Source organism: Mytilus edulis, chromosome 11 (genome assembly GCF_963676685.1).
Source record: "Mytilus edulis chromosome 11, xbMytEdul2.2, whole genome shotgun sequence".
Classification (NCBI taxonomy): domain Eukaryota; kingdom Metazoa; phylum Mollusca; class Bivalvia; order Mytilida; family Mytilidae; genus Mytilus; species Mytilus edulis.
In genome coordinates, this window is record NC_092354.1 from 19,824,672 (window position 1) to 19,835,260 (window position 10,589).

The 10,589-nt window shown below is 34.4% G+C and overlaps 1 long non-coding RNA gene across 1 annotated transcript in view; it reads left to right on the top strand.

Moving 5' to 3' along the window:
• Positions 1 to 8,656, top strand: part of LOC139495289 (uncharacterized) — a 28,800-nt gene extending 20,144 nt beyond the window's left edge. The window contains exon 3 of the long non-coding RNA XR_011657310.1: positions 7,904 to 8,656. This is a non-coding gene — a long non-coding RNA (uncharacterized lncRNA). The remainder of the gene's footprint in view (positions 1 to 7,903) is intronic.
• Positions 8,657 to 10,589: the final 1,933 nt, after the last annotated feature.

The window sequence follows — 10,589 nt, forward strand, 5'->3', positions numbered from 1 at the left end:
TTCATTGTAAAGATAAATCAATTACCGACAGACTGGTGTACTTTTATTTGTTAAAAAATCAAGGGAAATTAAAAAAATATTGGTTGAATGGAACACATTGAAAATTTCCGTTAGCTACCTTGTGTTTTTTTTGTGTGTACTGGTATGGATAGTAAACCCCACATTGACAGAAACTAGTGCCTGTGAGTTGTAGCTAAAAGTAACATGTAGAGCGGTTGTATTCCTCACTTATAAAATGCATCAATATGTTTTGCAATGACATGTGTTGCAATTACAATAACCAGGGTATTTCCATTATTCCATTTAGGCTGATACATTTCTACAAAGTCCTTAACAGCTCTAGAGAACAATAAACATTGATTCTCTCACAGCCATGACAGTTGGCTGTAGCTAAAAAAGTGATTATGGTCCCGATCATGATAATGTTGAACAGTCAATAAATCTAGTGTCAGACAACAAGGCGTCATTATACAATTGCCGCAGAAGATGATCTTTATTTTATTCTTTTAATGTACATTTCCAATTCCAGTGTATTGATATGGAAAAAAATGGCCGTGATATATAGTTCTTGGAGATGCAAGTTGAGGCGCAATAAGGGGACTTTGGGATATTCTTTGAATGTACTTTATCAAAAGAATGGTAATTTTGTTTGCGATTACCGCAGAAAATATTTTTTTTTTCTTTTAATGTACATTTCCAATTCCAGTGTATTGATATGGAAAAAGTGACAGTGACATTAAGCGTTAATTGAGGCACAAGAAGGTACATTAAGAAAGTTGTACTTTATCAGCAGATTGGTATTTTTTTTTAAATCAAATTACCGATATGGTATGATGCAAAAAATATATCGTTATAAAAGAGGGACGAAAGATATCAAAGGAACAGTCAAACTCATAAATCTAAAACAAACTGACAACACCATGGCTAAAAATGAAAAAGACAAACAAACAACAGCACACATGACACAACATAGAAAACTAAAGAATAAACAACACGAAAGCCACCAAAAAAATAGGGGTGATCTCAGGTGCTCCGGAAGGGTAAGCAGATCCTGCTCCACATGTGGCACCCGTCGTGTTGCTTGCTTATGTTATAATAAATCCGGTAAATAGTCTAATTCGGTAGGTTACATTCATGAAAGGGAAGGGGATTGTAGTTACGACGTAAGGAACATATCCGATATCTTTTGTGAAACGGTTATTCCATAACGGTCAACCAACTCGTGATGGCGTCCGTAAAATTTACGAAGGGATGGTTTCAACTTCACCATTTGGAACTTTTGGTTTCATAGCTTCCTTGTGAGCAGCAACCCTCTATCAATATATAATATATGTATGCACAGGAAAGAAAAATATAGCTATCGAGATGTACAATATGACACAAGAAAGTTGAGACATTTTTTGGAAAGTTCCATATAGAGGTGTCAAAGCCAGTATGTTTTAATTATTTTATTTTTAAATAAGTATGCATTAAATGAAAGGAGATGTAAATTGAGGCACAAGAAGGGGACATTTTTGAGAAGTGTACTTTTATTATCAGAGGATTGGATCGTTTTTAAAATATAATTTCTGAAATGTTATGAAAAAATATATCTAAATAGTTATGCATTAAATCGAAGTATATAGCTCTCAGGGTGTTAATTAAGGCTCAAGAAAGGGGCCATGAAAAAAAATACAGAAGAATATCAACAAAATATGACTTTATGATTGACTGCTTGTTTGCACAAGTAATTATCATTCCAATTTTTTAGTGTATTGATATATGACAAATTTGTCGTAAAAACTGCCAGGCAGAAAGGATTCTGTGGGAAGTTCAAATAATTACCAAATTGGTCATAAAACTGGTCGATCGTCTCTATATAATGCACAGTTCTAATTTCAACTTTGTATATTGATATGATAAGAAAAATATTGACATAAACATCGAAATGCAGAACAGGTGTCATGGAAGACTTTAGATCAACAAACTTGGTTATTCAGTTGTTTATAACAAGTGGTGAAGAAAAAGTAAGTAATTGAATTTGATGGTCCAACCCACTTTTTGTTAAATTAATTGGTTCATCGTCTAGGCATACGCGGAGTTTCAAAATACCATTGAAAATTGATTATTGAGTTAAGAATTAGCAATAGAAATTGTATGTTGCATTTTATAAAGACAAACGGAATATAAAGCGCAACTTATTGTTTGTCAGACTTCTCCTTTCTCAAGCAGGACATACAATTATGTTTTGCTCTTGGGGGATAAGTTAAAACCGTATTTGACTTTATGATTTCTCTTTCAGTAATATTCTTGTCGTTTCACTTTATGAAATTAATTTCTTTTAACCATTGATACTTGAGGGCCCTCATGGGGTTTTTGATTATGTGATTACTTGGCCTTTTTTTTAATGATTATTTGATTATTAAGCCAAATATTTCATGATTATTTGATTACCTAGGACTGTATTTTTAGTTTATGATTATTTGATTACTAAAGATAAGCAAATATTTAATGATTATGTGATTATATTGGCAAAAAAATGGTGATTATGTGATTACTAGGACCCCCCCATGAGGGGCCTCATACTTATTTCCTGATGATCTTTTCCCACATTTTTACTTTCTTTAATGAATGAATGAATGATTCGTGATTTCCCCCAATTTTAATTATTGTAAGTGGAAAATTGCAGCCTAAATAGCCTGGCAACTATAAGGTGTAGATAGCGAGATGTGATCACGTGGTTGGCGTGTTCGACTCCGATCTTACTTGACAAGAATTGTCCTTTATCCTGCCAATGATCAATGACTCCCTCTGGGTATTTCGGATTCCTCCACCAAAAACAAACAGGAAGCCATGAAATAGCTAGAAAAAATAATAAACCTTGGGGTAAAAAGTCAGTTATATGAAAAAAAGTGTATTTGATTAGCAATGGTGATCTTGTGGAGTTGTAGAATGGTTTGTCATTTGTTTTGATTAAATGTTTTTTTTTTATAAAACTTGTCAGCAATACAATCGATTTATCTTTGTTTGTTGTTCCTATATGTAATTTGTTATATTTGATTTCAAAGCGTCTGTTAGTAATTTACAACTGTCTGTTCAAGGATGTCGTCATCAAGTTTCGGGAAATTATGCTAGATGTTCGAACTCCTTTGGTTTTTCCCCAACGATACAGTGTAAAATATTTTGCCATATAACACACAATTTCAATCGTTTCAAAAATGACTGTTAAATAGATCTTAAAAGGTCTTTACCAAAATTGAGGTAAAGTTTCTAGGTTTGTTTCCTTACCATGTCCAAATCTAGAAAAATTCTAAATATGTCAAAAAGGAATTTGATAACCTATAAATATTTTAGCTTCTTTTGTTCCTTAAATAAGGATCTTCTGATTGATAGTATCAACTTTGGAATTCATATATTTTTCACCTGACTATATACTGTATACATCCTTTAAGAATTTGACGTCTCGATTTGTTTCACCAGCTCTTTGTGTCCGGCTTTGTCTTGTTAGTAATTATCGTCAGATGGCAGATTAGAACAGTCACCATTGCAGAGGTGGATTTACAGGGCCAATGTGGGACTCAACCCCCCTTTTGTGGGAAAATGTGGTTGATTATATAGGGAATCAATGAAGCATGACTGTATCGAGACCACTTTTAGGAAGACTGTATCCGACATTGGACTCCAGAGGCGGATTTAGGGGGGGGGGGGGGGGGGGGCAGGGGGCCCGGGCCCCCCTTTTTGGGAAAAAATTGGTTGCTTATATAGGGAATCACTGAAGCGTGACTCGAGCGGGCCCCCTCTTAGGTCAGTCAGTGGGCCCCCACTTATGAAAATTTCTGGATCCGCCACTGGACTAAGTGTGTCTTGTGTTTGTAGTGCAGAGTTCACTAGTTTCTTGTGAAAACTAGTGACTAATAGGGTATTTTTTTTTAAATTAAGCATTGATTTGTGTTTTTATTTTTAGAGAAATTTAAATTTATGATGGAGTAAATTTTAAATATAAGCAAGTTTATCTACTTTTCCGGTTTTGTTTCAGAAAAACTAAACTAGCTATATTATAAATTTGTAAAATTTATTTAATTCTATTAAATGAAAATTTTGAGCTGTATCATATGACGTCCAAAAATTATTCGTACTTGAACTCGATTTAATTAAAAATACATGTACAACAGCCTTGATAGGGGGAGGACAGGGGGGTACCCTTCTCCCTTCTCCCACCCCACTTCTCCTTTCTCCTACCCCCGTTCTCCTTTCTCCCATTAGAATAAAACATCTCCTTTTGAGATATTTTTTCTTGAAATATTAGAAAAAATTTTAAAAGGAGAGATATTTTATTTTTCCTCCTTTCTCCCAGCCTTCCTCTCCTTTCTCCTACCCCCTTTCTCCTTTCTCCCACCCCCTTTCTCCTTTCTCCTACCCCCTTTCTCCCTGTCTCCCTTACCCCTGTCCTCCCCCTCCTTGATAGGTCTGCCAATATATTTGCACAATGTGTTGACTTGTTTCCACGGATGTTGATAAAGATGAAACGTTTCGTTTGTTTGAAGTTTGTATCTCTAGGTAATATACAGGTGAATGAATAAATAGATAACGTTTGCATTGTGAAAAAAAATAATTTCATTCATACCACAGAGCAACGAAACCGTGGCTGTGTATTTATACATACCATTCAGCAACGAAACCGTGGCTGTGTATTTATACATACCATTCAGCAACGAAACCGTGGCTTTGTATTTATACATACGATTTAGTAACGAAACCGTGGCTTTGTATTTATACATACGATTCAGCAACGAAACCGTGGCTTTGTATTTATACATACGATTTAGCAACGAAACCGTGGCTTTGTATTTATACATACGATTTAGTAACGAAACCGTGGCTTTGTATTTATACATACCATTCAGCAACGAAACCGTGGCTGTGTATTTATACATACCATTCAGCAACGAAACCGTGGCTGTGTATTTATACATACGATTCAGTAACGAAACCGTGGCTGTGTATTTATACATACCATTCAGCAACGAAACCGTGGCTGTGTATTTATACATACCATTCAGCAAGGAAACCGTGGCTGTGTATTTATACATACCATTCAGTAACGAAACCGTGGCTTTGTATTTATACATACCATTCGGTAACGAAACCGTGACTGTGTATTTATACATACGATTCAGTAACGAAACCGTGGCTGTGTATTTCTACATACCATTCAGTAACGAAACCGTGGCTGTGTATTTATACATACCATTCAGCAACGAAACCGTGGCTGTGTATTTATACATACCATTCAGTAACGAAACCGTGGCTGTGTATTTATACATACCATTCAGCAACGAAACCGTGGCTGTGTATTTATACATACGATTCAGTAACGAAACCGTGGCTGTGTATTTATACATACGATTTAGCAACGAAACCGTGGCTTTGTATTTATACATACCATTCAGCAACGAAACCGTGGCTGTGTATTTATACATACCATTCAGTAACGAAACCGTGGCTGTGTATTTATATATACCATTCAGTAACGAAACCGTGGCTGTGTATTTATACATACCATTCAGCAACGAAACCGTGGCTGTGAATTTATACATACCATTCAACAACAAAACCGTGGCTGTGTATTTATACATACCATTCAGTAACGAAACCGTGGCTTTGTATTTATACATACCATTCAGCAACGAAACCGTGGCTTTGTATTTATACATACCATTCAGCAACGAAACCGTGGCTGTGTATTTATACATACCATTCAGTAACGAAACCGTGGCTGTGTATTTATACATACCATTCAGCAACGAAACCGTGGCTGTGTATTTATACATACCATTCAGCAACGAAACCGTGGCTGTGTATTTATACATACGATTCAGTAACGAAACCGTGGCTGTGTATTTATACATACGATTCAGTAACGAAACCATGGCTTTGTATTTATACATACGATTCAGTAACGAAACCGTGGCTTTGTATTTATACATACCATTCAGCAACGAAACCGTGGCTTTGTATTTATACATACCATTCAGTAACGAAACCGTGGCTTTGTATTTATACATACCATTCAGCAACGAAACCGTGGCTTTGTATTTATACATACCATTCAGCAACGAAACCGTGGCTGTGTATTTATACATACCATTCAGTAACGAAACCGTGGCTGTGTATTTATACATACCATTCAGCAACGAAACCGTGGCTGTGTATTTATACATACCATTCAGCAACGAAACCGTGGCTGTGTATTTATACATACGATTCAGTAACGAAACCGTGGCTGTGTATTTATACACACCATTCAGTAACGAAACCGTGGCTTTGTATTTATACATACGATTCAGTAACGAAACCGTGGCTTTGTATTTATACATACGATTCAGTAACGAAACCGTGGTTGTGTATTTATACATCCTGCATCTCCTTTGCAAAAGTATTCACAAGGACGAAATCGAGTGCGCCTCAAAAATCTTTCACATTTCGTTAGACAATTATTTTAGTTGCCATGTATACAATTCTTATGTAGATTTTATGATTGTAGATTCGTACGAATCAGAAACAACTACATAATTTTACCATTAGGGGTTGAGATGTCTTGCATGCCTGATTTATTCAATTGTAAAATTGAAAGTTATGTTTGCACTTTTATATACATGTTAATGCTGTTCTTAGAAACAGATACAGTGAAACCTGATTAAACCGAACCCTGAATAAACCGGAAACCTGTCTAATCCAAACTTGTTCTGAAGACCAATCATATCACATTTTATGCATTGTGAACCTGATGAAACCGAATACCTGCCAAAAACCGAACAAAATCTCAAGTCCCGAAAGGGTTCGGTTTAGTCAGGTTTCACTGTACAAGGCTAAACATGTAACATCTTTATGCATTGATGCATTAGAAACTATTTTATATGTGAACAAAAATGTACTGTCTCGTATTTAACCTTTTTTAATAGAAATACATATCAAAAGTACTATTGTATATTAAAAGTATAGGAATGCAGTGACTGTATTACCTGTATTTTTTTTTTTGCATTCTTTGTATACAAGTTATAATTATATAAGGAAAGAGTTTCATGTTGCATTTTTTCTACACCTACTGGCAAATATGGACAGAAACAAGTTTTTTTTAATTTTTGTTTACATGTATATATAATATATTCCTGATGATAAGTGACTCTTTTCACTATCCTAAGATTATTTGCAGAGAATGCTTGTTATTATATAATATATTTTATTTCAAACTCATATACAAAACTTATAATGCTGTAAGCCTGGCGCGCGTTTCGTCTACAAAAGACTCGCCCATTACGCTCGAATAAAAGAATTCAGACTTATTCAATTACGAAGACAAGTTGAAGAGCATTTCGGTCTCTACTGGAATATGCATGTAATGTTTGTCACTACATGTTAATATACAATTTAAGAATCGACCTCTTTTGTCACATACTTGACGTTACAATTTATTATCAGTGTTATATTCAATTTATTTTCAAAAAATAATCCCTGCTGTTTTAGTCCTCATTCCCGTCAGCGTCAAATCATCTCCGAAACTATTTCATCAGTGACTTTTTGACAAACGACAAACTTATATTTAATTTGCCTTTGATGTCGTAAAACCTGCGATAACGTGTCTGCAACATGTATACCCTTCGTCCGTATTGTAATCGGTAGGTAATCTTTATCTACTTAAGTGATGAAGATATTCGGGTAGAAAAGTCGAGAGACACGCCCCTTTTAGATAAAAAAATATAACGTCCATTCATGTCTTTGTTTAATTATCCTCGACTTGTGATAGATAAATGATGTAAGAAACAGCGGTGGGGGTTAAAAGTCGTGATAACCCCTCTTCAGTCTTATACTTAGTTCATTCATGCAGAATATATATACTTATTAACTTTCTTATTGTCATTTTCAGATGACACAAGAGGCCATTTTGTTCTCAGCATGCATCCGGGTTACAATTGAAAAGCAGACGACAGAACAAGAAAAAGAAGGACCGCATTGAATGATGATCATGAGTTCGTTATAGTTCCCAGTATGAGTATCGATTCTTGTTGTGTAATACTACATAATAGAGAATATAACAAAATTTACGGACAATTTCAGTGATTAAAAATTGATTTCTTTAACCTGTTCTGGTAATTTGAACAACGGCGTCTATTTCAGTGTCGATTGCATCTTACAAGAATGAAGATCAAGATCATTGAAGAATTTTATCATGTACGGTAAGTAAATAATCATTGTAAACTATATAATGGTATTTTTTTATATATATATCTGTATCATTCATGATGTTGTGGATGGGGGTTTAGAAAATTGAGAACTAAGAGCAAAAATTGTAGAATAATAAAAGGGGGATTTTAGAAAAGAGGACAAGACAATACAGAAAAAATAAAAATGGGGTGTGTAATATAAAGAAATTGTTATAATGAAAAGGGGGAAAAGATAGAGATTATAGAGAAGAACAGACTAGAAAATACAAAAAAAGAGAAAAATAGGGTGCTTAATATAAGGAATATATATAGTGAAAATAGAGGGAAAAGATAGAGATTAGAGAAAAACAAGCAAGAAAATGAAGAAAAATGGGATGATGAATTATTAAGAATAGGAAAAGTGGGAAAATAGCTAGAGAAAAACGGTCAAAAATAATGAAAATTAAAAAAAAAAAGAAGGACCCCTAATTCAATTCCCTCAGTCAATGGAATTGTGTTCTGTCGGCATTCTGTTTTTGTATTTTTCATTATAACAACTTTTGGTATTTCTAGCATGATCTTGTCTTCTTTTGTGTGTTATCCTGCCATTGTCTTTATACAAACCACTTTCTAAGGTTCAAAGAAGATTCTCTCAATACTGTTTTACAATCTATATTGTATTAGAATATTTCTGGTTATTGATAAAATTCAGAAATGTGTGTCATTTTAAATGGTTCATTTTACCATGATAGATATAATATTCCATGATTTTACAAAAAAAAGGGTAATAACTCTGCATTCGGAACACACATTAAAAAATATGTGGTAAAATGGCGACATATACATGTTTAAAATTCTGCACAGATATTTTAAACCGGATCTTAAACCAAATAAGAATAGGCGGAATAGTGGGAGTCAGTCTGATTCCATAAAAGGAAAAATAAATGTATATGAAACACGGTTATCTTTTTAAATTTGTTCATGCATATGGAGGACATTTTCCTGTATTGCACTCCTAAATTGATATAACTCTAGGGAGAAGGTAGCCGGAACTCGTCCCGCTCAGACGAAAAACTAATTTTCCATATAGTCTTTCTTTGGTTTGACTGTCGCCCTCTTTGGCATATAAGTTTTGGTGACCACTTTGGACCTCTTTTTTAAATAGGACCCGCCACTGCAACAAAGGTTACTAAAACACTACGAGCATCAGTAAAAAGTAACCACGTCATGGTGAAAACACGGTTTGCGACGGAGTTACCGTAATTACTGTAAACCCCTAAATATGTTCCTTATCGTTCGCTCAAAAGAGCACAGAATACCAAGAGACGATGTCTGTGTACAATAATAAATGCACGTCCATCTTTAGAAATATTGTCCTTCAATCGGCCGTTTTACTTAAGCAACACTCGTTACACACGTATCGCTGTTCTCAAGTTGTTCTTAATAGCTCTATCAGGATACCAGATAGTTGTTTTTAATAGCTCTATCAGGATACCAGATAGTTGTTCTTAATAGCTCTATCAGGATACCAGATAGTTGTTCTTAATAGTTCTATCAGGATACCAGATAGTTGTTCTTAATAGCTCTATCAGGATACCAGATAGTTGTTCTTAATAGCTCTATCAGGATACCAGATAGTTGTTCTTAATAGCTCTATCAGGATACCAGATAGTTGTTTTCAATCCTGTAGAATGTAACAGTGCAAATCGATCGATCACTCCATCAACCATTCAATCAATCACTAAATTAATCAATGAATCAATCGATTAACCTATCAACCATTCAATCAATCATTAAATGAATCAATGAATCAATCGATCACTCCATCAACCATTCAATCAATCATTAAATTAATCAATGAATGAATCAATCGATCAACCAATCAACCATTCAATCAATCATTAAATGAATCAATGAATCAATGAATCAATCGATCAACCAATCAAGTAATTGCGTATTGTTAGTTACTGTAATTTAAACAAATTAAATCGAATAAGTCAGCATCCTAGGGTATGCATGTTTGGTTTTGGTTTAAATGTGTGGTTTTGTTAAGATAGTGTTTTAACCACAGACTGGTGATATCCGCTGTTTTGTGATTTTCATGACGTCATATGTAACGAGCCTAAAAGTACCAGAATTGTCAAGAAAATATCTGAGATTATCGCCTTCATCGCTAACCGTGCACAAACCTGTAGTCGGAAGTTTCTGTGGAAATCCATCTTTAAGATGAAGTTTATTAAAAATATTAGAAATCATGATACAACTTCATCCTTAAAACAATAATATAATATCAAGATGAATCTCCTTTATCTAGGTAAGTTCGGAACATCTTTATCCTCTACTTAAAGGACTTAGTAAACATATTCTTCTAACTTATCATCAAATATCAGTTGATCTTTATCGTCTTCT